At 46.5% G+C, this 26,156-nt stretch overlaps 1 long non-coding RNA gene across 1 annotated transcript in view; it reads left to right on the top strand.

Moving 5' to 3' along the window:
• Positions 1 to 6,669: 6,669 nt before the first annotated feature.
• The window catches only part of LOC142559673 (uncharacterized), a 37,685-nt gene continuing 18,198 nt past the window's right edge, over positions 6,670 to 26,156 (top strand). Inside the window, exon 1 of the long non-coding RNA XR_012823195.1 lies at positions 6,670 to 6,784. This is a non-coding gene — a long non-coding RNA (uncharacterized LOC142559673). The remainder of the gene's footprint in view (positions 6,785 to 26,156) is intronic.

Genomic DNA, 26,156 nt, shown 5'->3' with positions numbered 1-26,156 from the left:
AGCTGCTCTTTGAAATTCTCCTGTGTATACTACTGCCGTTGATGTTCGTTTTTCTTTTTTATACCTCTTTAATATTGTGCTCTATAGTGTCATTTTCGCCTACCAAAGCCCTAGGAGCTTAGTTTTTTTGTTATGTCGCTAATGAGCAGTGACATCTTCATGTACTAGTTATGTTCCTAAGTGATACTGATTATGTTTCATACTGTACCGCTCTTCTTTATAAAAATTCCATAGGTTGTTCACATCGCTCTGCGTAACCCCTCCCTCCTGCCCGCCCCCTACCCAATGTTGTGCCTACATGGCGCTGTGGGTACGAGAGTAAGGAAATAAAAAAAGTTCTACACAGAATACACGATAGTGAAGCACTTGTTGGCGCCTTATTATGCATAGTAAATCTCGGATGGTGCCTACCACTACTGGCTGAAGTAACCATTTCACAATGCGGGCACTCATTGTCCTTGCGGAATGAAAATGTTATTCAATATTGATAAAACACGCAGACTTCTGGTATCGGGCTAGCTCTTCAGGCTGCTGAATAAGCGGAGAGAAACGGGTTTTTCTCTTTCATTCTCTTCTGCACTTCGCTTCCTACGCCTGTCATTTCATAAGCTGTTTCATCTCGACGCTTTATGGTGTAGAATAATGGATAAAAATGTCGAGTAGAGCGTCAGCCAAAAACAGCAGCTGCGATGTGGCCGCGCTCTCCAGGCGTAATTTCCATTGTACTGCGGCACAGGTGGAGTAGCTTGTAGGTGTAATATTCGAATCACAATCCGGGGGTTATAACTTAAGATCCTCGGGGGCTGCAACTGCGACATTTTCTTTAGAAAGTTCTCGGAAACACTTCAGCACACATCGAGCGGACACAGACAACGCCAGCGTGCACCGACGAGTCCGGCGGATACTATGATAACTATCCGAATGGGTTTAATACTTTCAAAATTCTAGCATGAGTAACAGTTTGGCAAGTTCTGTCAGTAAATGGTGGCAATTCTTAACAAAGAATATGTTCTAAGCACAGTACAGCATAATAATTGAAATGCTTATTATCTTTCTAGAATATGTAATGCGAATAGAGGCGGGTGCAATTTTCTGCCACAGGGAATAAAATGCGCATGCTACCTTCAGCATCCGATCGTGATATCCAATGTTCGATCACATTGGGTCTGCCTCTGCAATCGGCGTTCGTAGACTTCAACGAAATTCCGCACAGTTAAATTTTACATGGGAGCGTTCCATGACTGGCCTATATATGTCTTGTACTTATGTTGAGATACGTGTATAAACGCCATGGTCAGCGCAACACATCAACGAAATTTAACCCATCCGCTTCCATGACCGGCGGGTCGCCAGCCGCGACGGATAAGGCGACTGGCGATTAGCCAGCGGCTTCAAGAACAGCTGTCTCTCGCTCTTTTTTTCGTAGATGGCAGCACATTACAGGCTATCTTATAGTTGTTTTGTCTTGCGCACACTAGATGGACGTATTTGTCTGCACTTCCAGCATTTGTACGTAAAACAATGGAAAGCTTCCTACTCGCAACGCTCCGCTGCTGTGGCCGTTGCCGCCAAACTACCACGCTTAAAGAAAGCGCATAGGCTCCTGAGTGGGCTCATTTTTTTCAGCACATACAGACGAAAACTTTTATGCAAAGTGATCCGATGTTATGCTTAATTTTCGAGAGCCAAGTTCAATAGCCTAACAGGCTTTGTAAAGTACAAAAAGCGCAAATGTGGACTCCTTGTTCCCCCACGTTTTAACCATTTGCTGTGCTGACTTTTCTGGTTTATTTTTTACTGTATCGGACGTGTAAGCCTTTTGTGAATAAAATAAATCAGACATATTGTAAATGCCATGTCTGAAGCAGATTTTAGAACAATTTTCTTACAACGTGGAACAGGATTAACCAAGCCAGAAAAGGCAGTGAAGCACCAGGCGTTGAGGTACGCCGAATGGGTGGCAGCGAAGGGATTAAGCGCACTTAAATTCCCGCAGATCCATCTTCACTCCCCACAATCGTTGGGATTGAGTGTTACTGGTTGTGCTGGTCACAGGTTCGCCCAAAAATTCCTAGCTTTTATTCTGCACTATTCTTTATCCTCACCACTACGTGACATCTGATTGAGGCGAGTGGCGCATTCATGTACCAAACACCCCCGCAAAGCCGTGATCACCCAAGCCCGAAACCAGAAATCCAGAGCCTCGTAAGTAGCCTAGGCTTCGACGCCATCCTAGTCCAAACGAAAGACGGATTTGAAAGGGTCATTGCTTATGCTAGGCGATCGTTCTCGAAAAGGGAATTAAGTGATTCTAGGACTAAAACACAATGCTTTGCCATCCTTCGGGCTACCACGAAATTCGGTCCGTACACGCAAGACAGGCCCTTCAAAGTCGTAAGAAAGTTATTGCTTCAGTACCTACACGGAGGGCCCTTCGAAGTCGTAAGGAAACTCGTGAACGACCACCAGGCCTTGTGCTGGCTAACAAATTAAAGGATTCAGGACACATTTCACGATGGAGTCTGAGAATCCAGGATTTTGACGTCACTATGGCGTTCAAGTCGAGAAGGAAGCACTCTCATGCGAGTTGCCTATCACGCGACCCCACTGACCCGCCACCGCAAAACTACGAGGATGATGGCCTTCCTAGGAAGGATAGACCCGGAAGACTTTGCTGAGCAGCACCGAAGGAGGTCAGGAGATAAAAAGCCTCCTCAAGTATTCGGAAGGCAACAACGACCTTGTCACTTGGGCATTACGAGGATTGTCTTCGTTTTCGCTGAAAAACAACGTACACGTATAGAATAACTTCTCACTAGTCCGCGCCAGCTACCTTCCTGGTCCCTCAGCACTGTGTCCAGAGGTCCTGCAGGCCCTACATGATGATCCGAGTGCTGGCCACCTCGGATTCTTCCAGACGCTATCGGGAATGCAAGAAAGGTGTTGCTGACTAGGCCTGACCACCCATGTCAACCATTACGTTAAGAGGTGCCGGGACTGTGAGCGGCGCAAGAAACCACCGACAAGACCAGCAGCATTACTACAGCTGATAGAGCATCCTTGCCCACCATTTCGGCAGATCGGAATGGATTTGTTGGGACTCTTTCTCACCTGAAGGTCTGGAAATAAGAGAATCGTTGTGTATAGGGAGTACCTGAATTTAATGCAGCTTCGTTTTTCAATTACTTCTAACCCGCCCCTGAGACAGAACCCCAGAAAATCCAATGATGCACAAAGCCGCTTGTTCCAAGAAGCACACAAAACTTTTAATATAAGATATGTGAAAAGAAACTTGTGAAGTAAACTTTCAATGAAAAATTCACAGCAAGAAACAGAATGTGCTTAGAGCTAAAATAGTACCAATACCACGTGAGTTTGGGCAGATCACGAGTGTAAGTGCGCTCGACACTTCGACGAGGAGGGCCGTTGGCGAAGCGATGAAACAAGAGACGTTCTTCTCACCAAAATCTCGATTTGGTTGACCGACGGACGGGCGACTAGAACGCAGGAGCGCCGGCTTGGAGAGGGGACGGAGGCGGTTTGGCGGAACGTGCATAATGAAGTGGAGTTCTGGCCAGGCAGCTGGGCGCAAACTCGGGCCAGTAGCCCGACTGCTCTCACTCTGCCTACCGGCACTACCGGCGCAGTCCGTGATCAGGTGAAACTGCGACTCCCGGCAACTCCCGGTTGGCCGGAGACCCCGCTCGGCAGAAGTCCTGGCAGCTCGGGTGCGGAAGTCGGCAGCCCGTCTTCGTCTGCCAGTTTGGTGGCCCAACTCTGCCCTGTGTCGCTTCCTAGAAACCCCCCAACTCCACCGTTCTGCCAGCGCGCCTCGCGTTTTTTCCGCTCTCGCCCATCTGTCTCTTCCGGATTGGTGACACTCGGAGCCCCGTGTTTAGCGTCGATTGGCCGATGGTATATAGCTCCGTGGTTTCTGCCGATTGCATCACTTTCCTTTTATCTTCTTGCGCTGTGGATTCTCGTAAATGACGCTCTTCGACATCTTCTTTCACCTAGCACGGAGTGACATCCGGGTGCGCCTTCTTTTTGTCCTCTTCTTTTCATTGCCTAACCACGGTACTGTTTCCCGCACTACAAACATCACGCTTACCAGCTACGCCGAAACGAAAGCTCTGCCTCAAGATAGTGCGGTTCTTTGTCGAAAACATCCTGTGGATACACCGTGCCGAGGAAGTCCGCGTCACCATCTGACGAACGGCTTTTGCAGAAGAACTAACACAAGCCAGTCTGGAATGCAGCTAGACAAGCCACATGAGGACAACTGTCTGCCACCCGCAGGTGAATGGTCTTACGCAGCGGCTGAACTAACCGACATGTCTGCGATGTACGTCGACGTCAAGCACAACACGTGGGACGCCTTGCTTCCGTACGTAACCTTCGCTTAGACTAGGGCAGTGCAAGAAACAATGCAGATCACGCCGTTCATGCTGGTTTGTGGAAGGAAACCGACGACAACTCTCAACGCCATGTTGTCGATGTTCTCGACGAAGAGAATATCGACGTCGCCACCTATCTTTAGCGCGCAGATAAAGCCTGACATTTCGCCCGCCTGGGCATCAAGAACCAACACAGGACTTACAGCACGCGCTAAGATCTTCAAAGAAACCACGTGGAATACCAGCCTGGTGACCGTGTTTGGGTTTGGACCTCTATTCGCCGACAAGGTGTCAGTGACAAACTATTGGGACGCTATTTCGGATCCTAAAGATCATCCGACGTATCGGTGCACTGGACGATGAGGTCTTGCCAGAGGGCATTTCGCAATCACAGCGGCGCCGAGCGTGACCTGGACTTTTCCACGTGGCGCGTCTTAAGCTTTCCAAGGCCCACTGACGAACCTGGGGCTTTTCTTAGGCGCCCATTCCTGCGACGAGTGTCGGCCTTGGCGTCTGCGTATCCGAACGAACTGCACAAAAGCGAAGGATGAAAGAGCGGACGCGGAGCGGGATATGAAAGACGTGAGGCGGGAACAGCGCAGACCAAGAACAGCGGACCCTTCACTGACATGTACGCGGTAATCTGGTCTCCTGTGGACCCGCCCGACCACTTGATACCTGCTCGTATCTGACCTCAGCCTCACCGTTCGTTTCGTACTTTCGTCTGCTGGCGTGAGCTCTCTCTCGCTCGAGATTGTTTTTACAATGGCGAGTCCAAACGAAGGCGTCGTTATGGGAAGGTTTTTGGAGACAGTGCGCCATATCTAATTCTGTACGACAAGAAGCGCCCTATATTCAAGGACGTAGGGGCGACACTCAGTACCTCAATCTCATTGACTTTGAAACACAGCGACGCCGCACCAGAACAGAGCACACCAACACGATTATGATCAGTGCCAACGACGTCGTCATCTCCCTTAGACATGACCCGCGTTCATACTAAGAACCTGCACACAGCACCGACCTTTCAGCAGACGAAAGAAAAATATGCGGATCCCGCGCACTGTGCGAATTTGCTTGACGCGTTGTTGTGTGCCGTATATCATCACTTCTGAGATTGTTGATCATATTCATTACCTCACATGGCACGTTGCATCGTGACAGAAGTATCAAACAATAATTCTATTACGGGGTTGTACATGCCACAATTACAATCTGATTATGAGGCACGCTGTAGTGGCGGACTCTAGGTTTATTTTGATATGGTGTTCTTTAACGGGTTCCTAAATCTAAGTGCATGAGCGTTTTTTTATTTCGCCCCCGTTGGATTGCGGATGCCGCGGTTGGGGTCAAAGTAGCGACCTCGAGCAATGCCATAGCCCCAAACAACGGCGGCGGGCGCAGAATTGTAGACGTTTGACGTGTGACCGCTTCCGTAGTGTCGCCGGGACTCTACGGTGTGCATTAAAGTGGTTCTGCTTCTGCGCGGTCTGCGTAAGTTTTGTCCGCACGACAAATTTGTATACTGTTTATTTTTAAGAATAGCAGCAACGTACTGTGCCTGGAACTTAAATTCATCCCATTGGCCCGCAAGTACAGTTGTGTCAATAGCCGTAGCGTTTCTTTACCTTCTCACCTCACCTTCTACATTCTAAAAACAGTTTGCACCCTTTGGGGTGTATATTTGTCCCACAATAATAATCGTCATCTGCCTTGCTTGCGTTTCCTTTCTTGAAAACTCGGCGCTCGCTACTTTGCAGTCGAGAATGCTGCGTCACACTGATAACGCGCATGCCGTTCATGACTGGGAAGTACCGGGCTCGCAGCGTTAAAGAAAGGAAACGCGGGCAAGACAGATGACGACTATTGTTGTGGGGCAAATACACATCCCAAAGGGTGCAACTGTTTTTAGAGTGTAGCAATCCCCCTACCCATTTTATGGTAAGCGCGAACGGAAACAGGCACAGCTCTTATTCAATTGTTTCGCAACCGCATCGGCTCTACCCATTATCTGGCTCCTCTCCCTCTCTACCATTCTGCCAAGTTTCCCTCTAGGCTTGCGCACTCTAAGAACACTTTACACCCTTTGGCGTGCCCCTTCTGCCACACAGCAATAATCGTCATCTGCCTTGATGCGTTTCCTTTCTTTAACGCTGCGAGCCCGGTGCTTTCCAGTAACGAACGGCACGCGCGTTATCAGCATGATACCATTGCCGACAGGAAACGCTATCATGCTGATAACGCGCGTGCCGTTTGTTACTGGAAAGTACCGGGCTCGCAGCGTTAATGAAAGGAAACGCATCAAGGAAGATGACGATTATTGTTGTGTGGCAGAAGGGGCACGCCAAAGGGTGTAAACTATTCTTAGAGTGCGCGTTAGTAGAAAGGTAAGCGCTGCCATTTCTGCAATGCTTTTGCGGGGGTCATGAATAGTTACAGCTGTCAAGAGGCTAAGATGGTAACTCGAAGCCAGCTATAGTGGGCATTGTGCACATTATACGTGGTGTACAGATCAAAAGGAGCTAATCACGTCGTCTTTCCTCCGTACCTCACTCCTGTCATGTATACACACGCTCTGAACCACCCCCGACGCGCTGTGCCAGACAGCAGCAACCGCAGCAGCACTGGGGAAGTCGAAGGAAGAGGCAAAGGAAGCTTCGCTTTAAAAGCAAGCGACATCTCACTCCTACAGTGTTAAAACGGTTGCACCCTTTGGGGTGTATATTTGTCCCACAACAATAATCGTCATCTAGATTGCTTGCGTTTCCTTTCCTGAAAACTCGGCGCTCGCTACTTTCCTGTCGAGAATGCTGCGTCACACTGATAACGCGCATGCCGTTCGTGTCTGGGAAGTACCGGGCTCGCAGCGTTAAAGAAATGAAACGCGGGCAAGACTAATGACGATTATTGTTGTGGGACAACATACGCCCCAAAGGGTGTTACTTTTCTAGGAGTGTACACTCTTCAGCAAAATTACACCATTTTGCCACACAACAATAATCGTCATCTGTCTTGTCCGCATTTCCTTTCCTTCACGCGGCGAGCCCAGTACTTTGCAGCAACCAACGGCATGCGCGTTATCAGCACGACATAGCATTCCCGACAGGAAAGTAGCGGGCGTGGCCTTTTCAAGAATGGAAACGCAAGCAATGCAGATGGCGATTATCATTGTGTGGCAGAAATACTCCCCAAAGGGTGTAACTTTGCCTAAGAGTGTACAGAGAGAAGGCGACATTTTCGCGCTGTCACGTGAGTCCCGCAGCGGCTCGCCATCTGTTCGTGTGGCGGCTCTGCCGAAGCTACGTTTGAACGCTGGCCCCGCGCCGCGCCCGTTTCAGCGATAGCGCGTATGAGCCTTCCTGCCGTGACGATCGCTCCGTGATAGCGACAGAGTAGCGCTCGTCCTCTGTTAGCCGATGAGGCCACCGATAAGGCATGTGGCGAGCGCGTCAAAACATTGCGCTGCATGAGTGGAGGTCTGTCTGCGGCGCATGAGGTCAATGGCGGCCACGCGTCACCCGCACGCTTCCTTTCGCCATCTCTCGATTAGCGAGGCAGCCGCGCTATACCTCGCTCATTCGCAACGTGCCAGACGAGACAGATTGTCCGCGCCTGTAAATATATATCGAAATAAAAACCCGTATAAAGCTGCGCTCAAATTCTGCATTAGGGAGTATCGTAAGCATCGGTGAATTTTTTTGATTTTTTGCTTTGTTGTAATTTTTCTTTACTGCTGGTACTCTTGTTTTGCACTCTTTCTTTGCAGCATCAGGACGGTGCTTTGTTAAGAGGGCGGCAGTGGCCGGTGCATTTGTTTATCTCTTACCGTTTTCTACCGTGTAACAAACGTTAAATATTATCACTCAGTGCAAGGTGCTCCTGCATGATTTGGAATTCACTGGAGTGTTATAGATGATTCTACCGGTTGTGTATGTTCCCGCCAATCCTTGTACAATCGAATTGCTTGCGCGGCACAAATTTTGTAGTAGTCTCTGGAAGGCACGCGCGCTCCAGCGATAACGCTGGAACCTTCGACATGTGGTGTGTAAAACCGACGCTTGATCCGCAGATCAGATTTTCGGCGCTCACCAATATTGCTCGCTACTATCGCTGTGGGTGAGTGTTACTTGTTTTGCTGGGCACAAGTGCGCCCAAAAAAGAGTTCAGTTTTTAACTCCCATCTTTGACTCTGCATCATTCGTCGCCGTCACCACTACGTGACAATATTATGCTCTTCGAGACTTTCAACGCACATTACTGAAGCTGACACGCGCTTAATAGGGCGTATGTAGTTTGAAAGCACAACCCCGACAAAATGCAAATATCAAGACCGTCAAATACGCATAAATTAAACTTATACCCAAGGATAAAGAACATAAACCTTCCATACTTTCCACCCAAATATACCTGCACAAGAGCTCTCTCTGTTGACAATGAGCCAACAAGTTCGTACATCGAGCATAAGCGAAGCAAGTAGCAAAATCTTGAAAACATCCAAAAATAATGTACGAATCGCAGTAAACTGCCGCAGCATATTTGCTTCAACTTCAGGTGTTTGTTTTCAGTCTTTCGCTGCAGAACAGTTGCAGATGTCGTTAAATGCATCCTAAACCACCTTTGGGGTATGTTTAACAGCGATCGTGGAGACCATGCACGGCTGCGAACATCTCAGGAAGGAATTTGGAGTAGTGGACGGCTCGTGGAAATTGCAGGTGATGCGAAAACCACTTTTGTCTTAAACGCTCTGTCCTTATCAGAAGTCTGCTCCTCCCTCATTTCGGGGTTACCTTTTTCCTCCCATACCAGATTCTCATACGCGGCTGTTATTCGATAGTTGCTGACACTGATCAAGAAGGGTGTGTGGATCCATAAATGCTCTTCTTCCTGCGCTTATGGTGTATATATGGTGACCGCGTTCATTAAACGAGCAAAAGTAAGTGAAATTGTGCCTTTCAAGTTTCGATAACATTTATGTATTTCGGGAAGTACGACTATCATAATATTGCCAACTACCGTCTCCTAATGCCAACTTGCCCAACAACGCTTCCTGTTACCCTAATGCTCGCCCGTACGTATGAGACTATGGTCATACTGCTTGTCAGCGTCGTTACCGTTGGGTTTCGCTAATTTCAATTAGGTTTGAACACTCAACTAGCCTTGATCCAAGAGAAACTGGAGGTCAGACCACACGTGCGCCTGCCAATGCACGCTAACTCCTGGCAGCTCCTAGCTAGTTGCCTTGGGATACATCACTTACTAGTGAGCAATATTGCTCAAAGTAGACAATTTGGCTGCGGCTACTATCTGTTGGTCAGCTTAGTGCACGGCAAAGCCGGTCCACACCATGTAGCACAGCTATTCTAGAGCACGTGACCGTAAATCCAGAAATATAGAACGACACTACGTGCTGTGGCCAAGTTGCAGTTCAATATGTAATGTGGTGCCACCCGCCATTGTGAACACTGGCACGTTACACGACCGCGTACGAACTGCGGTTTTCAGATGCTGAGGAACAGGGTGCCAAGGACACTAAACAAATATGAACGGACCGAAGAGCAGATGCGAGTTCTAACGTAGAATATATATTTGAAATTATTTACTAACACATATATATTGTCTGACTGCACATGAAGGAAAGTATTCTTCACTATTTATTGCTTGTCACACTATGAATAATATTTCCAATATCAAATTGTCGCTCTTTGCTATTCTTCCCATTTAACAAATGTATCGTGCTTCTTTACTTTCGTGCTTACTGCCATGTTGCATGGGGAGACGGGTCGAGTCAAGCTGCCTTTGACGCAGCCTTTATCCCGTCTTCCTCCTTACTAGTGGTAGATGCCCTCTAGTTATTTCAGAAAGTAAACTCAAACTCAACTCGAACTCATGTGCGCAGAGCCGAGCCACTCGCACGAATGAACATGAAGGTTATGTTTGTTCGACTGTCGGAAATTGCGTGATTGTCACTCGGTGCTAGAATGGTCGCACGTAGCTATTAATTATATTGTAGACGATTAAAGGGATGAGACAGCAGCTTAAGGGGTGGCCTCTGAGTTTGGTGCCAAGTAGACGCCAAAATCGGAAGTTGGGGTGTTGATGTGTACAGACAACATTAGTTTTGAACTGTGCGCCATGGTGACGTTCAGTTCGCCTGGCGTTGGGGGCACCATAAAGTTTCATACAATAATTACGAGAGGGAACTTCGGGGCTGAAATCATTGAGCAACCTTGGGAATGGTTCGAAGTACATCCATTTTTCTGACCTTCGTACTTGTGGATTAAGATGTTCCTGTGGCTTCGGGTATTTACGCTTTCTCTGGATTCATTGTTCTCAATTAAAAAACGATCTATACTTTTCTAAGTGCAGAATACACTGCGAACACGCAGAATTGCTACTAGTGGCAGCTGCTTAGCCTGTGCAGGTGACGAAATTCAATCACGCCAATCGTCTCAACACGCCGCCTTGCCCGCAAAAAAAAAAAATCATACGGGCGTTGTATGCCGCTTGTCGATGCATGTGTCCGTGGCGTAGTGGTTTCATTATCGGGCCTCTATGCTGGAAGTCCTTTTTTCGAATCCTGCCGATCGACCTACATACTAGTACGTTGAAACTTACAAAATTACGAAGTCGCGGAGCCATCTTGAAGCCAGAAGGACGAAGTTTACGCAAATGGCGTGCACTTCCCGTAATTCCCATGCTGGTTATACTGTCCCCATTGAAGCACCCATAGACACTAGCGCCACAGTTCTCTGTAATAATTAGTGCATGAAACTATACGGTGGGCGCCACCCTGCTTCGCTCTAGCCTACGTAGTGCAAGGCATCGAAGAAGCACCGGGATAAATGCGAAGAAGATCAAAGGTGTTTTTGTTGCAAAGTATTTCCGAAATAATGTGTCCTTACGCCAAATGCATTTCCCACTTGCTATGAAAAGTGATTCAGGGCTGCTTTAAGCGAGGACAGTCGACAAATAGAGCGCGTCCGAGAGTTTCTTGATTTCTTCAACTTTTTCGAAACGATGATATGGAAGACTTTGTAGGTGCTTCGAAGTGGCATTTCTCATTACACTTACTAAGATTTGATTAAAGATATTCACACGCATTAGAATTGCTACCATCAAAGAGCCTTAGGAAATCTATCACAATTTTAGAAAAACGAGAATTCTGTCAGAACTGGCTCACGATATTGCATTCTGACTGAATTTAGATTAAGATTGCCATTTATTCCGAAGTAACATTTTTACCATTGCCTATTCAAATCACTGTAATTTTCAAATAGAAATTTTTCATCAGATAACATATTGAGGCAATATAATAGTTTTGTTTCAGTATTTAGGCTATACAGTTTACAGCTGCACAAGATCTTCCAGTAATGGATACAGAAATAGAAATCGCGTTTTAGTGTTAAATTGTAAATTATCATGCCTAGATTGTAAAAACGCATATTACCCAGTGTAACTTATAAAATCCTTGCTTGAAGATGCTGTAGGTATCTGTCTTAGCTTGATTCTGAGTAATTAAGGACACCTGCCATCGTACCACGTTGTTGATGCAGACAGAAAATGGTTTCCAATGAATCTGCACCTTTCCGTCGCCCTTAATAGGAAAAGAGGCGTTGCTGTTTCGGAGCGAAGTATATCAGAACAAATCTGTTTGTTTCAAATGATTTGGGCAATATCAACAATGAAAAACAGAATTGCTTACATATATACAAACAGGCGCTCTACCTCAAAAACCCTGGCAATGTCAATATCAACAAAAATTTCCACTCTGCGAAGCTAAACGCATTTTTGAAGACCCTCCTGCTATAGTAAAACCAAAAATAAAAAGCTTCTTCCATACTTCAAGCAAACTGAATGAGTCTTACTTAGTTGCTATAAAGCCATGCTGACGCTTGTAGGTGGGAGATAGTTTTGATCTCGTGTTTCAACTCTTTTCGCTTGGCGTGCTGTTTGTAGCTTACATAAATTAGTGAAAAAAACATTTACTGGAAGGAAAAGAAACGTAACTTCCCAAACCATCATTGACACACAAATGCAGATTTTAAGAATGTCTTGCACGTAAAATAGATGAAGGTATGCTACAATTGATAACTTTTATTATATTGAAGCGTGTTTATTTTTATTACTTTCATAGAATAGGCGAAAGTTATTGCTAAAATTTGCAGGATGTACTTTTCTAGTTATGTGCACGAATAAATTGTGCGCAGATATGAAGATTGAGATCCCATGTGAAAATATTTGAATTTTAGCCCAATCGTTCATTTTTGGCGCACCACAAAGCAAGTGAAAGACAGAAGAGTACGTGCGCAAAAGCTCTAGTCTAGAGCCTATGAAAAAATAACAAATTACGTGAAAGCGGCAAACCACTTCTACTGTTTCCTCAGAAGTAAACATAGTCAAGAAAACTAGACAGTTAAGCTTCTTTTCTGATGCAGTTGTTATGTTTGTAGTTTAAGCTTGTTTCATTTTCAGAGACCCCTTTAGGAAGCGTACACCTGCGTAATATTGTTACCTACTTTTTTTCGGAAAACACGGGGAAGGCGGGAAATGGACATTCAAGACAATGAGCAAAACGAGAACAAGGTAAAAGCGGGAGCCAACATTTCAACAAGCGCACTTCTCTATTTCAAGGCGTTAAAAACACAATGCCACTTGTTGAAACGTTGGCTCCCGCTTTTACTTTCTTCTCGTTTTGCTCATCTACATTGTTCTGATGTTTTAATACATGTTGTACGCGAGTATGCAAACCCTTGTGACGTTTTCTCTATCGGCTTTGTCTTGGTTTGCGCAGCTGCAAAACAGAATCATGCGATTCGCCCAGCGTTCATTCCTGAAAACCTATCTCTTGCCTTTTCTGTCGTGAATACATACGCGTGCCGACCCCACAATGCGGTTCCTGCAAACCGAAGGAGAAAGCTCCTTCCTATGGCGTTGCACTCAAAATAACTGTTTAAAGCGCCAGCTTGAGCACGTTATATTTGGCAATAGTTTTTCTTGTGCGACGCCAATGTTTATAACCTTTGGTTAAGAAACGTCTCTAACTCTCGTGTTCAACGCGTATGTTGGAATCGTTGGAATTTTGCTGGCGCTGTGCGCGGCCTGCGGGCTCTTGTGTTTCCAGGTCTGGTTTGCAAACATAGGCTCGCTGCTTCCCGAAGTTCTTTTTGAATGACGCATTAGTGTTAACGGTACATGGGTTCATTCAGAGCTCCCAAATTGCCCGTTTGAGCATTGCCTCAACGCCGCTACGTAGAACACAAATTCTGCCCTTCGTCTTGCTGTTTTGTCACTGCTTTTCAGTTTAGCAAGCAATAGTGTGTGCTCCTAACAGACTGAAGCGCTGCGTCCAGACGCATTAACACGTCATATTCGTTGTTTTGCCTTGATATGGCTTCGGCATAGTTGCAAAATTAGGTACCAGGGAACATTCCAGAGAGCGCAGTGAACACTTCACGTGTCATGCTTGTGAATCGAGCACGTGCTGCTTTCTTCATTTTCCCCTGACGTCCACACAAAAACAGGCGGTGTCCCAGCTTCAAGTTGTCTTTCCTATGGAACGTTGACGATGTTAAAGTTTTTCGTAAAGGTTCTTTACCACAGCAGAAAGTGTGGAATGCGTGGTGTAGACATGGTATCTATAGTGCAAATTACGTTGTGCAGTGCATCTTCTTGGATTTTCTGCAACATGTAGGGTTGCATTCACATTTGTTAATTTTTTTCTTATTATTTGTTTTATTGTGTCAGGCAGCCCTCCTCTCTATAAAACAAAAGTGGCCACCACGATGGAAGATTCGAAACAGGCGATCTTTTTTTACTTGCATGTTGGTCAAGGCCATCAGCATAATAGTCCCACTATATGAACGGATTATGTTTCTGTCGAAGTCCAGCCAAAATTTCCGCATTCGTCTTTTATCAAGATGACCTAAATCCTCAGGGAAAAGATTGACGCCACGAAATTGTTGCGTCCACGCACATTTGTTGGTTTAGATTTTCATTATTGCGATAATGACAGCCATCCCTAAGCGCGAGTTTTTGTTGCGTATCACATTCTGGATTAGCAGTGAGAAACACGTCGGTTGAACAAGCCAAATCGGGGACACTGGCCAATGTAGTGTTTCACTGTGGCAGCAGTGTAGTGCTAAAAAGGTTGTTTTGTCTTGCCCGCTCGCTTATTCTGTTTTGCTGACCATGACCGCGGCCTCATTCAGAGCTTCATCATCATCACAGAGCACACATGGCTTTCTTCACAACCACCGCCTCTGGGATTCGAGCCCATGTAACTCCAGGATTACGGATTTGGGAACTGGGCATGCCGACCACTACCCTACCTCCTGATCACGCGTTACCTTGGCGCATGTGTTATTACGGCGAATGCCTTAAGTGGCTCATACCTCCGATGGTTTGAAAAACGCGGCTACGTTACAAAAAGTCATGTGAGTTCGTATAGCGCAGGCGCGCGCTCGTCGTCTTCCGCAAGTGACTCTGATGCCGCTCATCATGCCAAAAAAAATGCACATTTAATAAGGATGGAGTAAATAAGGCACTCGAAGACACGACCTTTGGTGGTCGAAAACAAGTCATAGGAAGTAACAGCGCAATCAAACGAAAATGTACAGCAATGTAATTAATGCCTTTTGAGGACGCTGGCTTTCACCTTCAACTTCTTAGGCGTGTACTTAAGTTATTTCATTTGTTTTCAGGTTTTGTTGTTTCAGACTTCCCGATCTAAAAATACTAAACGCCATGCATCGCACTCGCTATAAGGCCTACTGCCCTTTTTGCGGTGGCATACCCTCCCTAATACATGTAATCTGGGAGCCACTAAGCGCCCTCACAGGCCAAATAGCAATAACATGATGGAGCAGTGGGAGCAACAGCTTGGCCATTCCGACTTAGCCGAACGGAGGTCCTGAATTAGCCAGGTCAGGCAGGCGGTAGAGACCAGTGGGGCCCTGGATTCAGGAGCTCCCACCACCCCTCCTTAAAATTTCATGCTGCAAACATGCCCGTTTTAGACATTAGTAATGGGCGATTGGAAGTTTCGTGGCAGAATAGTAGAGAGATCACATACAACATAGACGTGCGAAATCGGAGTTCCCTATATAGTGCTTAAGCCTGTTTGATGGTGAGAATTCTGTTTTTCTTTTTATATAGGCAAAATTATCACATGACCTTGGTGTCGCAACCCACCGCCCCGTTTCAAAGCGTACGCTCATATCATCTATCCATTTATCCGCGGTAGCGGTGACACCGGCTGTATGCGGGAAACAAAAAAAATTAAGAAAATTAAAAGGACCAAAATGCTCGCCTTAGCGCATAGCATTCGCCACAAGCGCTTCCTGATGAAGATTACGATTGCGTTAACTGTAGCTGCCGGAAAACCTCAACTGCGGGGCCTGTCTGAGAGAGAAAACATTGATATGCACCATCGAGATCGTTGCTCTTGAGGAAGAGTGGGTGGTATCCTCATTCCAGGACTCCACTGGCCATGGCTGCTCGACGTACTTGATGTTGATGGTCCATTCGGGGGCACTCAACTGATAGGCTGCACTTTGGCGATGTCGAGTACGCTGTCACCAGGCCCAAGGTCGATCAACATCCTCACGAAAAGTCGAGTCCAAACGCTATAAAAGAAATATCTCATCATTTTACTATCAGTTTTGTCATCTTGCGTGTTTCACACACGGCCGTCAGTGAAATATTTCGTCACTTGGATACTGAAAAAAATTCAAGCATTTTCTGGCAACCAAGCTGATGATGATGATGTGTGGTATTTTACGGCGCAAGGGCCAGGTTTGGCCAGAGAGCGCCATGACAAGTGGTAATGTTGACGATGTATAATGGAAGATGTGACTTGGCTGTAAACTGGCCTAAAAATTGTCGCTGTAGAGTGCGTAGAATCTACGTGCTATAAGATTATGGCGATGACTAATGACGAATACTATGAACATTAAAATCCATCGTGGAAGAATGATGCAAAATAGAAGATATATAGGATGGTAAAATTACTTGGAGCACTGCTGCCTCGCCAGAGCCCTTGAAACACAAGGGCCTAGAGGCATGTGCTATACGAAAGAGCTATCACAGCGGCATCCTCTGAAGAGAGGACAGCCAAGCTGAATACACAGTAAATGGAGAACATTAAAGAGCAAATGCAGTTGTCACATTAGATTGATCAAGTACAGCAGAAATGGAAAATAAATGAGTGATACTCTGTCTGTTGGCTTTGAATGCAAGAAACGTAAAAACAGGAACTTGCAGCCACGCCACTTCGAATTTCCCGAGTTTGCTACACCTCACAAGTTCGGCATCGTCCGGTACTCGGGGATAGTAACCGCTTAAAATCAAGACGAACGAGCGTCGGCATAAATTAACAGGATACTTAACCGGGTAATATTGGCACGTAAAACAACTCACGTAGCGAAGCTACTGTAAATTACCCTATGACGCATCTGCGGGCGGTGCAGCTTGGGCGAACAATTCAAAAAGGAATGAGAGTTTCACTTGTTTCACGCCTACTAAGCTAAGACAGAATTTGAGTTTCTTACTAAACTATACTGGATAAACGCTGGAAACTAAACGCTGGAAATTTTGTTACGTCACATTGCATACGTATAAGTGAGGAAATTGCTTTGATTGTGTTCTGCCCAGACGGCATGCAGCAGCTACCACTGTCATGCAACAAAAGCATGAAAGTGGTACTCCTGACACCGAAAATAAACATATACAGCGCCAACGTTACGCCCCTTGGAATTGGAACTAAGCACGATTAAGCCAGTTAGTTTTCTAGCTTTCATAACGCCATGAACACGACCAAACATCGAGCGAAACAACTCTCTGCTCTCGAAAATTATTACCGCTTCCATTTATATAACTATCGCTGCCACAAGCAAAAGTCAATGGGCTAGCTGTCCACAAGCCGCAGATTAGACTGACAGCAACATATTACGGTAACGTAAAACAATTTCCACGCTGACTTAGCAGCCGCGGTGTGCTCTAAGTGCCAAAGTTCTCGTTTGCCGCTCGAAATTCACACCATGATGACGGGCACTGCATCTTTCACATGAAATATTGTACGCTTTGCTCCGGAGCTCAATAGGAGGGCGAAACGCATTTGCACGTACCTGAAATCCGCATGCCGGAAACCCGTCGACGCTTCCGAGAACGGGGCGCACAGCCATACACTCGTACGGCGGCTTGACTTGGACGTGAGGCACTTCTATCAAACATTTCACATGCGACATGTTTCACACCGATTGCGCGAACACCACAAAATGACGCAGGCCGCATTGCGACACCGAGCAGATGTGAGCCACCGATGAGCTGTGTGCGCGGATTGCAGAGAACAAAACCATACAAATCGGTGGGCGCGAGAAGATGGCGGCTCTCGTTGCGGAGACGAAGCGGACGAAGTAATGACGCGCGAATAAATGTTGCCAACTGTTGGTTCCGCGTTATGCCGGCGGTGGTGGCTTTAGTGGCGTGCGTTGCGGCTGTCTAATTTTTTATTTCTTTTCCCCAAACAGTTTAGCTAAGATCAGTTCTTTGTTTGAATTTTTAGCTGTGTCGTTTGGCATTATCTTTGTCTTTTTATGCTATTAAGCGGCCAATTATGGCTTCTCAGGTTCGCGCGCACCAGCTTCGCGCGCAAATCTGAGAGGCGATAAGACAACTCGTTAGGAAATGCCGTTATTGTCGTTGTTAATGTTTCATCATCCTTTCTTCAACTGAGATGGAGAGGTAGTGTCCCTTTTCCCGGGGTTGGGAGCAGGCGATCAAGACGGCATCGCTCAGCGGGAGGCGGGGGACAAGGTTGGTGTTGGTTCTTATCGCGAAATTCGCGAACCCTGCGATTTTTTTTTTGTATAACGTAAGCATTTCTATATTTCCCCAACAAGAAAAACCATCCGTCCGTCAGTCCGCACCGCACGATATCTTTTAAAATAGAACGCGCAGCAGCGAGTGAATTCACCTTCGTGCTAGCTCTCGCTTCAACGCGACCGAAGCGGCGAGAACACTGCGCTCACGAAGCTTTCAGCTTATGCCGCAATATGCGCTTTTCGCAGATCACTTTCAAGATAGGTGTACGCGCTTCTGTTTTCAAAGCGAAGTAAGCGGTGAGAGCACAGCGCGTGAAGTTTTCAGCATTGGGCACACTCTGTCCACAATTCAGTTCGCTTTCAAGATACGGTTCGCGCGGCCGTGCCACAAGCAGCCGCCGCCGGAGAACGGTTGATAATGGTTCGTCGCGGATGAGAACGGCTAAAGAGCGATAACGGCTCAAATCGAACGGAACGTCACCAGCGCGCCTGGCCCCGCCACCTGTAGTACTTTGCTTGCGCCACCGACCAGAGCAGTTCGTGTCGCCGCAGCGCTGTCGCTTATACTTGTCGGATCAAGTCTCATAACATTGATAACGACATGGACTGTGTGTAGATGAGAAAGAGTCACAATGCTTACGCACACTTAGACAAATCCGAGAGGAGTTCCTGTGTGATATTTTTTACCGGAAATGTGCAGTGAGCGGTGGGACCCAGAGTTGAGAATGCCTGTAAGAAGGGCGCCAAGCTTTTTTTTTGTGAGAGTCTTGCCCAGCTCCCAAAGACCTGCTCATGCTAAGTCTTGCTGATGGCTGTATGTGTTTTGCTTTATTGTCGCATGCCCTCGAACCGCCACAATCCTACAGTGCAATGGCATTAGAGCAGTATTCACGTCCAAAGGGAAATGCAGCCGGTAATTGGGCTGCCTAAGGTTTGCGGCCCGGCGGCAGCTGCCCTCCCGTCCCCCGTTTCCGTTGACAAGCTAGGGGGAGGGGTCTAGAGCAATCTTACACCCCCCTCCCAACAGTGGCGTAACCAGCAAATTTTTTCGTGTGAGGGGGGGTCCCATTTGACCTCCCCCCCAGCGGGGCCACTGCCATAGCAGCAAAAATTTTACTGTTAGTGAGCGTTACAAGTGCCCGGCGTGCCCCACTTGGCTACGCCGCTACTTACCCCCCCCCCCCGCAATCGACGCAAATCGAGCTATCAGAACGTGCATGACACGCATGCATGACACAACATGAATGACATGCCGCGAAGCTAGCATGGATGTCGTCACATCATCATCATCAGCTTACTTTGACGTCCATCGCAGGACGAAAGTTTCTCCAGCGATCTCCAATACCCCTGTCTTGTGCTAACTGGTTCCACGTGTCTTCAAGTTTCCCAATTCCATCACGTCCACATTATTCTCTGCCGTCCTCGACTGTGCTTCCCTTCCCTTAGCACCCATTCTGCAACTCCAATAGACCAGCAGTTCTCTCCCTTACGCATTGCAATGTCTGCCCAGCACGACTTCTTCTTCTTAATGTCAACCAGAATATCAGCTATCCCCGTTCGCTCTCTAATCCACATCGCTGTCTTCCAGTCTATTAACGTCATGCCTAATAATTTTTATTCCATAGCTCGTTGCGCGGTCCTCAACGTCTTCCCAAGCTTCTTTGGTAACTTCCAAGTTTTGGCCCCATACGTTAGTAACGGTAGAAAGCAACGGTTAGCAGTAAGCTCCCTGGTCATGATTTAGTAATGCCTGCCGTAAGCTCTCCAGCTAATTTTTTATTTTTGTTAATTTCCTTGATCAGAGGTCCCTGCGAGTAATTAGCCTCAATAAACGTATTTCTGCGCAGGTTCTAGAGGCTGACTGCCGACCATGACATTCGTTCTCTAGCCAGGCTGCGGAACATTACTTTTCTCTTGTGCATACTAACTCGCAATCAGACTCTTACACTTTCTTCGACAAGGTCCTGAAACGTTTGTTGCAAATAGTCTGCAGCGTTGCTGAGTATGCCAATATCATCTACAAACCTTAAGTTGGCGAGCCATTTACCGTTAGCCCTCACTCCTAACCATTCCCAGTCTAACTGGTTGCACACCTTTAAGTATTCAGTAATAGCATTGTAAATATTTTGCCATTGATCATATGAAGCCTTTTGCAGATATCTGGCTATGCAAAGTCTGCGCGTTAGTGTCATCCGTTCGATATCAACATTCGTGGGAAACTTCATTTTTGACCACTGTTCGGAGCCAGTGCGCTGCTGCCTAGATGCCCCGATCTAATCATTCCAGCTACCTGATTCAAGCGCAGGTAGCGCGCATTTCATGTATAGCCAATATCAACGCCTTAAACCTTTACTGCAACTTGTTGCATTTACGCAACATTTTGATGAACGGCGTTAAAAACCAAAGCAAAGTCTGTTTAGAGCTGTCTGTACAAGTTGTTGCATTTCCGCAACATTGGTCTGTAAGACGTGCTGCCTTGTGCTGCCATTTGTGCTCATCCTTCGCATCTGCTACCAAAACAAACGTGGCGGAGGCTGCGCGCGCCCGCAAGCACTGATATAGGCAAGTTTTGCCAATTATAAATGTATTTCTCCACAAGACAAAGCGCAAACAAAAATTATTACTCTAAGCCACACATCCTCCCGACTCTGTAGGTCCACAAAAAACATTGTTATCTCGGAATAGTTTGTTCCTGGCGAAGGAACGTTGCTATGTTGCACAAATGCAACAACGTGTACATGGTCTATTTTACTTGGAAAAGTGAAATGGCTCCCAAACGCTGGTATGGCCGAGAAATTCCTCCTGATTGTGAAGGCAGTGACCTTTCAATTAATCACGACAACCACGAGTGTAAGTCCGTTTTGATTCAATATGTGCGCGAGATGTTTTCTGGTCGAATTTCCTTTTTTTTCTCTTCAAAACGATGCTGTGCATCCGCACGTTGCCGTGTCGCGTTGTAATGGGCACAGCCTTACGTCTGAGCTTCAATGTTCAAAATTTTGACAATAATCCGAAAACACTGCATTGTTTCCTGGCTGCACGGAAATCGGCATGACGTACTGCACGAAGTGCGGGAACCACCTGTGCTGCACAAGCATCTAGAAGTGCCGCTTTTTTTATTCCACACTAAATCATAGGTGCACCAATGATTGTCACGTGCAAATAATCATCTGAGTATGAATCACACTAAATATATCTTTCACTTTCAACTTCTTCTTTATTTGCACATTGTTGCAAATACGCAACATACCTATTTTCTGCAAATTGAAACCACAGAAATTCGCTAATGTAAATTTCCATGGGAGTTCACCTACTGTTATGCTTACCTATAGGTCCATGAATAATATTTTGAGGAAACAAAAAATTGTGCAGTAAAGGGTTAACTGGCAATGTTCATTTATCATATACTGTAAGCTTGTTCACTTACTCCCTTATATTTAGGGTGTAAATTAAATGAGTGAGGTGTTCCAAGGGTGTTTTCTTGTTGAACACCCTTTTCCGTTAAAAAGGGTGTTTCAGGGGTGTTTACAAGGGTGAGAAGATGAATACGCCCGCATTACACCCATAAGGGTGTGAAAATTTTAAGAGTGTAGTGCTTAAGCCTGTTTGATGGTGAGAATTCTGTTTTTCTTTTTATATAGGCAAAATTATCACATGACCTTGGTTTCGCAACCCACCGCCCCGTTTCAAAGCGTACGCTCATATCATCTATCCATTTATCCGCGGTAGCGGTGACACCGGCTGTATGCGGGAAACAAAAAAAATTAAGAAAATTAAAAGGACCAAAATGCTCGCCTTAGCGCATAGCATTCGCCACAAGCGCTTCCTGATGAAGATTACGATTGCGTTAACTGTAGCTGCCGGAAAACCTCAACTGCGGGGCCTGTCTGAGAGAGAAAACATTGATATGCACCATCGAGATCGTTGCTCTTGAGGAAGAGTGGGTGGTATCCTCATTCCAGGACTCCACTGGCCATGGCTGCTCGACGTACTTGCTGGACGAGAGCTTCTTGTCCCACGAGGATATCGCCGCTCAGCTGTACCTCCATCAGCTCAAATGACATGCTAGGCGTGTTTAAGTGTTGATGGTTGCCCACACACCCCCAGGACATGTGAATAGTGTAGGGCGTGTGTCGCCGCACGGGGGTAGATGCCGCGATATGTTTGTGGGTACATTTCGCTGCATCTGTGTAGGTCTGGGAATGTGTTATTCTGAATAAGCCTGAGAGATACTACCTTTTAAGTGCTGCGCTTTCTATGAGGGAGAGGATAAATCATGCGGTTGAGTCACTGGATCTCGAGTCGGTCGAAAAAATTGGATGGCGGGGGCACGAAGGTAAAGGGTGGGGATTGATGAGACGATTGGCTTTGCCCCGCTCGGTTTACTAGTGCACGAGGCCTGTCTATTTAAACGCCGGCGCGACGCGGCCACTCCCTGGAGGGTGAGTGCTAGTTTCGGTTTCAAGTAACATGCGCGCTCCTTGGCATTGCCGGTCATCTAAAGATCTCGAGGAAAAAAAATATGTAAATGTTCATATTTCTTGTCATACGTACGTTCTTTTTAGAAATAAAGAACGCCTAGTAAACAGCTAACAACTCTTCCTTTTGTTTAGTTATTTCTTATTTCTCTCTTTGGTGTATATTAAATCAGGCGAAGAGCGGAAAGTGGTTGACTTCGTGTGTCCGTCCAGCTTCTCTCCGCTCCACACTTGCCCCTCGCTCAGCGATATCACAAGACGGATCGCGCTCGGTAATCAGCTTCGGTCGTGCTCTCAAGTAGAAAGATCGGAAATATAAGACAGATAAGATTGATCAGGCGTGCAAGGAACGGAGGACAGTCTACCAAGCATTAGATGAAAATGGCTAAATGCGCGCATCGCACGTCCTTTGCGGCTCTGTGGTATTCTAACACCGGGATTTCCACTTCTGCGAAATTTTTCAGGTTTCCTAATGAGAACAGGTAAGCGCAAATACTTCGCTATATTTTCTGAGCAGGTATTCATTTTGCATGAGTAAAGTAGTTCTTTGCAAGTCTGAGCGAAGTGACACGCAAACAGCGTTGCTCGACTCATTATCGTCATGTCGGCAGCCCATATGCTGGCACTGAAATACCTGTAATGAAATGCTTGAGTGCGTGTTAGTGAAGTTATACATTTTGTTCACTATTTACTTTGTCGACATGAACAGCCAAGGCTAAAGTAAAAAAAAATTCGTCATGATTCATTAAATTTCAAGAGCAATGACGACGAAACGAAGCACGCCCGTAATTCCCTGCTGCGCTTTTATGCACCGCTGATCGTACTGAAGAAGGTTTAACCTGTGTATTTTCTTCAGATTGACACTTTCGCACTACGTGGAGGTTAGTGTTTTTTCAGTACGAATTGTTTGAATGAAAAAAAAAGTTCACCTTTTACTTTTGTTGAGTTTTCGATGACTGAGAAATCAGCCAGCTTTAGTTTATCCACTTCACAACACACGAAAAAAATAACGAATGTCGGTGCCTGAAAGTTGTTTTTCTTATGCTAGCCCGCCTATATCTGTGGTCTAGTTGAACGGTAGTCCTAAACTTAACCACTGGTTAGGAATTTCATAGCGACTAATTTAGCGAAATGAAAAAACGTAGAATTTTAACAGTGAATATTGGTAGGTAACGATGGTTTTCCATATAAATATTTCCCATTATAAATTTTTGGCGATGTGTGTACTGTCGATGGCTCGGTGCTTTAAAAAAAGCACACAAGCTTGCAAGGTAAACGCTGCATAAAAAAATTGCCGACGATTACGTTACTTCCTAATGCGAAATTTGAGCGCAGCAAATAAGCTGTTTCACCTTTTCGATTGATTGAGGCAAAGAAATCGAGCAACACATGTATGCGCTATCACAGAATTTTTTTTTTCATTTTTCACACGTATTCCTTTAACAAAGACTCCACTAACAGTTCTTGACAGTCATGAAGGAAGCTTTGTGGTCGGAGAAATAGACTGATATATGTTCGACTTGGTACACCAATGCTTGATTCTCAAAGACGAGATCTATACAAGTGCCTCGCGAGGTTGTCACAGCCGTGGGACAACCTCGCGTTACGAGCGAGAGGAACGGGATGTTCTCCCGCATAAGTGTTAGGAAATTGCTGTTTGTCTTTATGTCAAGCCGCCACCGATCTGGCTCTCTGATTGCCAACGCACAGGACGAACGGCAGCGGCAATTTCGGCTCGGGCGGTGCACATATACAGATCCGCCGCCACCGATCTGGCTCTCTGATTGCCACCGCACAGGGGTAGCATTGGAGGAGGAGCGAAGAAAGAAATTAAGTTCGAGCCGGCGCTTTGACAACCGGAGACTCGCAGGAAGAGGGGGGAGGGGGGCGGCGTGTACACCCAGCGGCAAACGATGGGGGCAGAAGCGCGCGCAGCAAGCGGACAACACGATAAAGGGAGGAGGGAAGAGATAGCAGCGACTGACTGATGCCGCTGACGCCGATAGTGAGTCAACCCCAGCTGCGGAGTTGGTTTCAGGGACAACGAATAACCGGTGCGTCGGCAACTGAAGAGCACCCTATCCGCCACACAAGAACAGGGGGCGGGGGGACCCTTTCCTCCTCTTTCTGCATGGCGGCGACGGTGTTCTATGCAGTCACGTTATCTTGACTCTCTAGCGGCGTCAGCGGCATCCAGCGGTATCAGTCGGTCGCTGCTAGTGCTGGGGGGAGGAAAGGGGGGCGGAGCTGGTTACGAGGCCGACGACGACGCCGACGCGAAACCCAGGAACGGACGCCAAAGAGCTGCGCTCTAAAAAGCGTTTCGTAATGACGGTACACTTCAGCAGGTCCTGCTCCCTAATACGGCCGATGTCGCCGTGCAGCCAGCGGGCCTGCAAGAAAGCGCAAACACATCCTGCTTCCTGCGAAGTTGGAAAGGAAGGCTTCCGCGGCAACTCTACTCCTGCCGGCGGCGCGCCCTCTGCTTCTACATTCTATTGTACCGCGAAAAGAAAACATGCATAAAGCTGCACTCAAATTTGGCGCTGGAAGTATCGTAATTGCCGGTTATATTCTTGGGTATACTTTCAATTGGTATGCATTTATGTTTTGGTTTGTTGGCATAACAGTTCGCTTAGTTTTATGATTTAACTACCCAAAGCGACTTTTGTACGAACAGAATATATATGAGAAAAAAACTAGAGAAACTTTGAGCTCGTGGTTTTTTTACTGCCCTCCTGAAATGTGGCAGAACAACGAATTGGCCCTTAGACCCCATGAAATGTGTCCTGTAGTGAAAGGTAGGACTAGGCGACTCAGCCGCAAAATGCCACAGCGCCTAAGCCACCGCGGCCGGTAAGTGTACATGAGAAATAAGACTGACTTCGGCTGGCTGGTGCATGGTGAAGGTTAATAGAGTAATTGGTTGGATGTCTTCCTTCCCTTTATCAAATAGAGCATCCCCATATTGGACTGTATGAACAGAAAACGTCAGAGCATCGTCCGTTTTTTTTTTCATCGTACCCAACATTCTGTTACTCGGTTTACCTGTACATACCGTAGTAAGGTTATGATAAAGCTCCGCAGCTGTTATTTGGGATTTGGTCTGTCAATTTTGTGGTATTTGAAGTCATCTTGTCAATGAAGCCGTGAAAGAAGTCAATTTCGTAGGCCACAGTCATGATATACGCAGCACTATCGCCCCTCAACTCGACCCATTAATCAATTACCGGTTCCTAACTTGTAAGCGGTCGGGGAGTTTTTGTGCCGTCGTCTGTGCTGTAATCATAGTCGGTGCACTGTTGTTGATGACGGGACGGCTAATACTGACTTGCAGTATTTCTTCTGTGGCCCTCCACACAATTCTAAATTGGACATGTTGGTGGTGTTCTGCATTCTGCAGATCAACTTTGAGCATCATTATGGTTACTCGAAAGGTGCTGTTTCCCAACATGAGATAC

Source organism: Dermacentor variabilis, chromosome 10 (genome assembly GCF_050947875.1).
Source record: "Dermacentor variabilis isolate Ectoservices chromosome 10, ASM5094787v1, whole genome shotgun sequence".
NCBI lineage: Eukaryota > Metazoa > Arthropoda > Arachnida > Ixodida > Ixodidae > Dermacentor > Dermacentor variabilis.
Note: the sequence above shows the minus strand (reverse complement) of the source record. Positions and strands in the feature narration are given on the sequence as shown.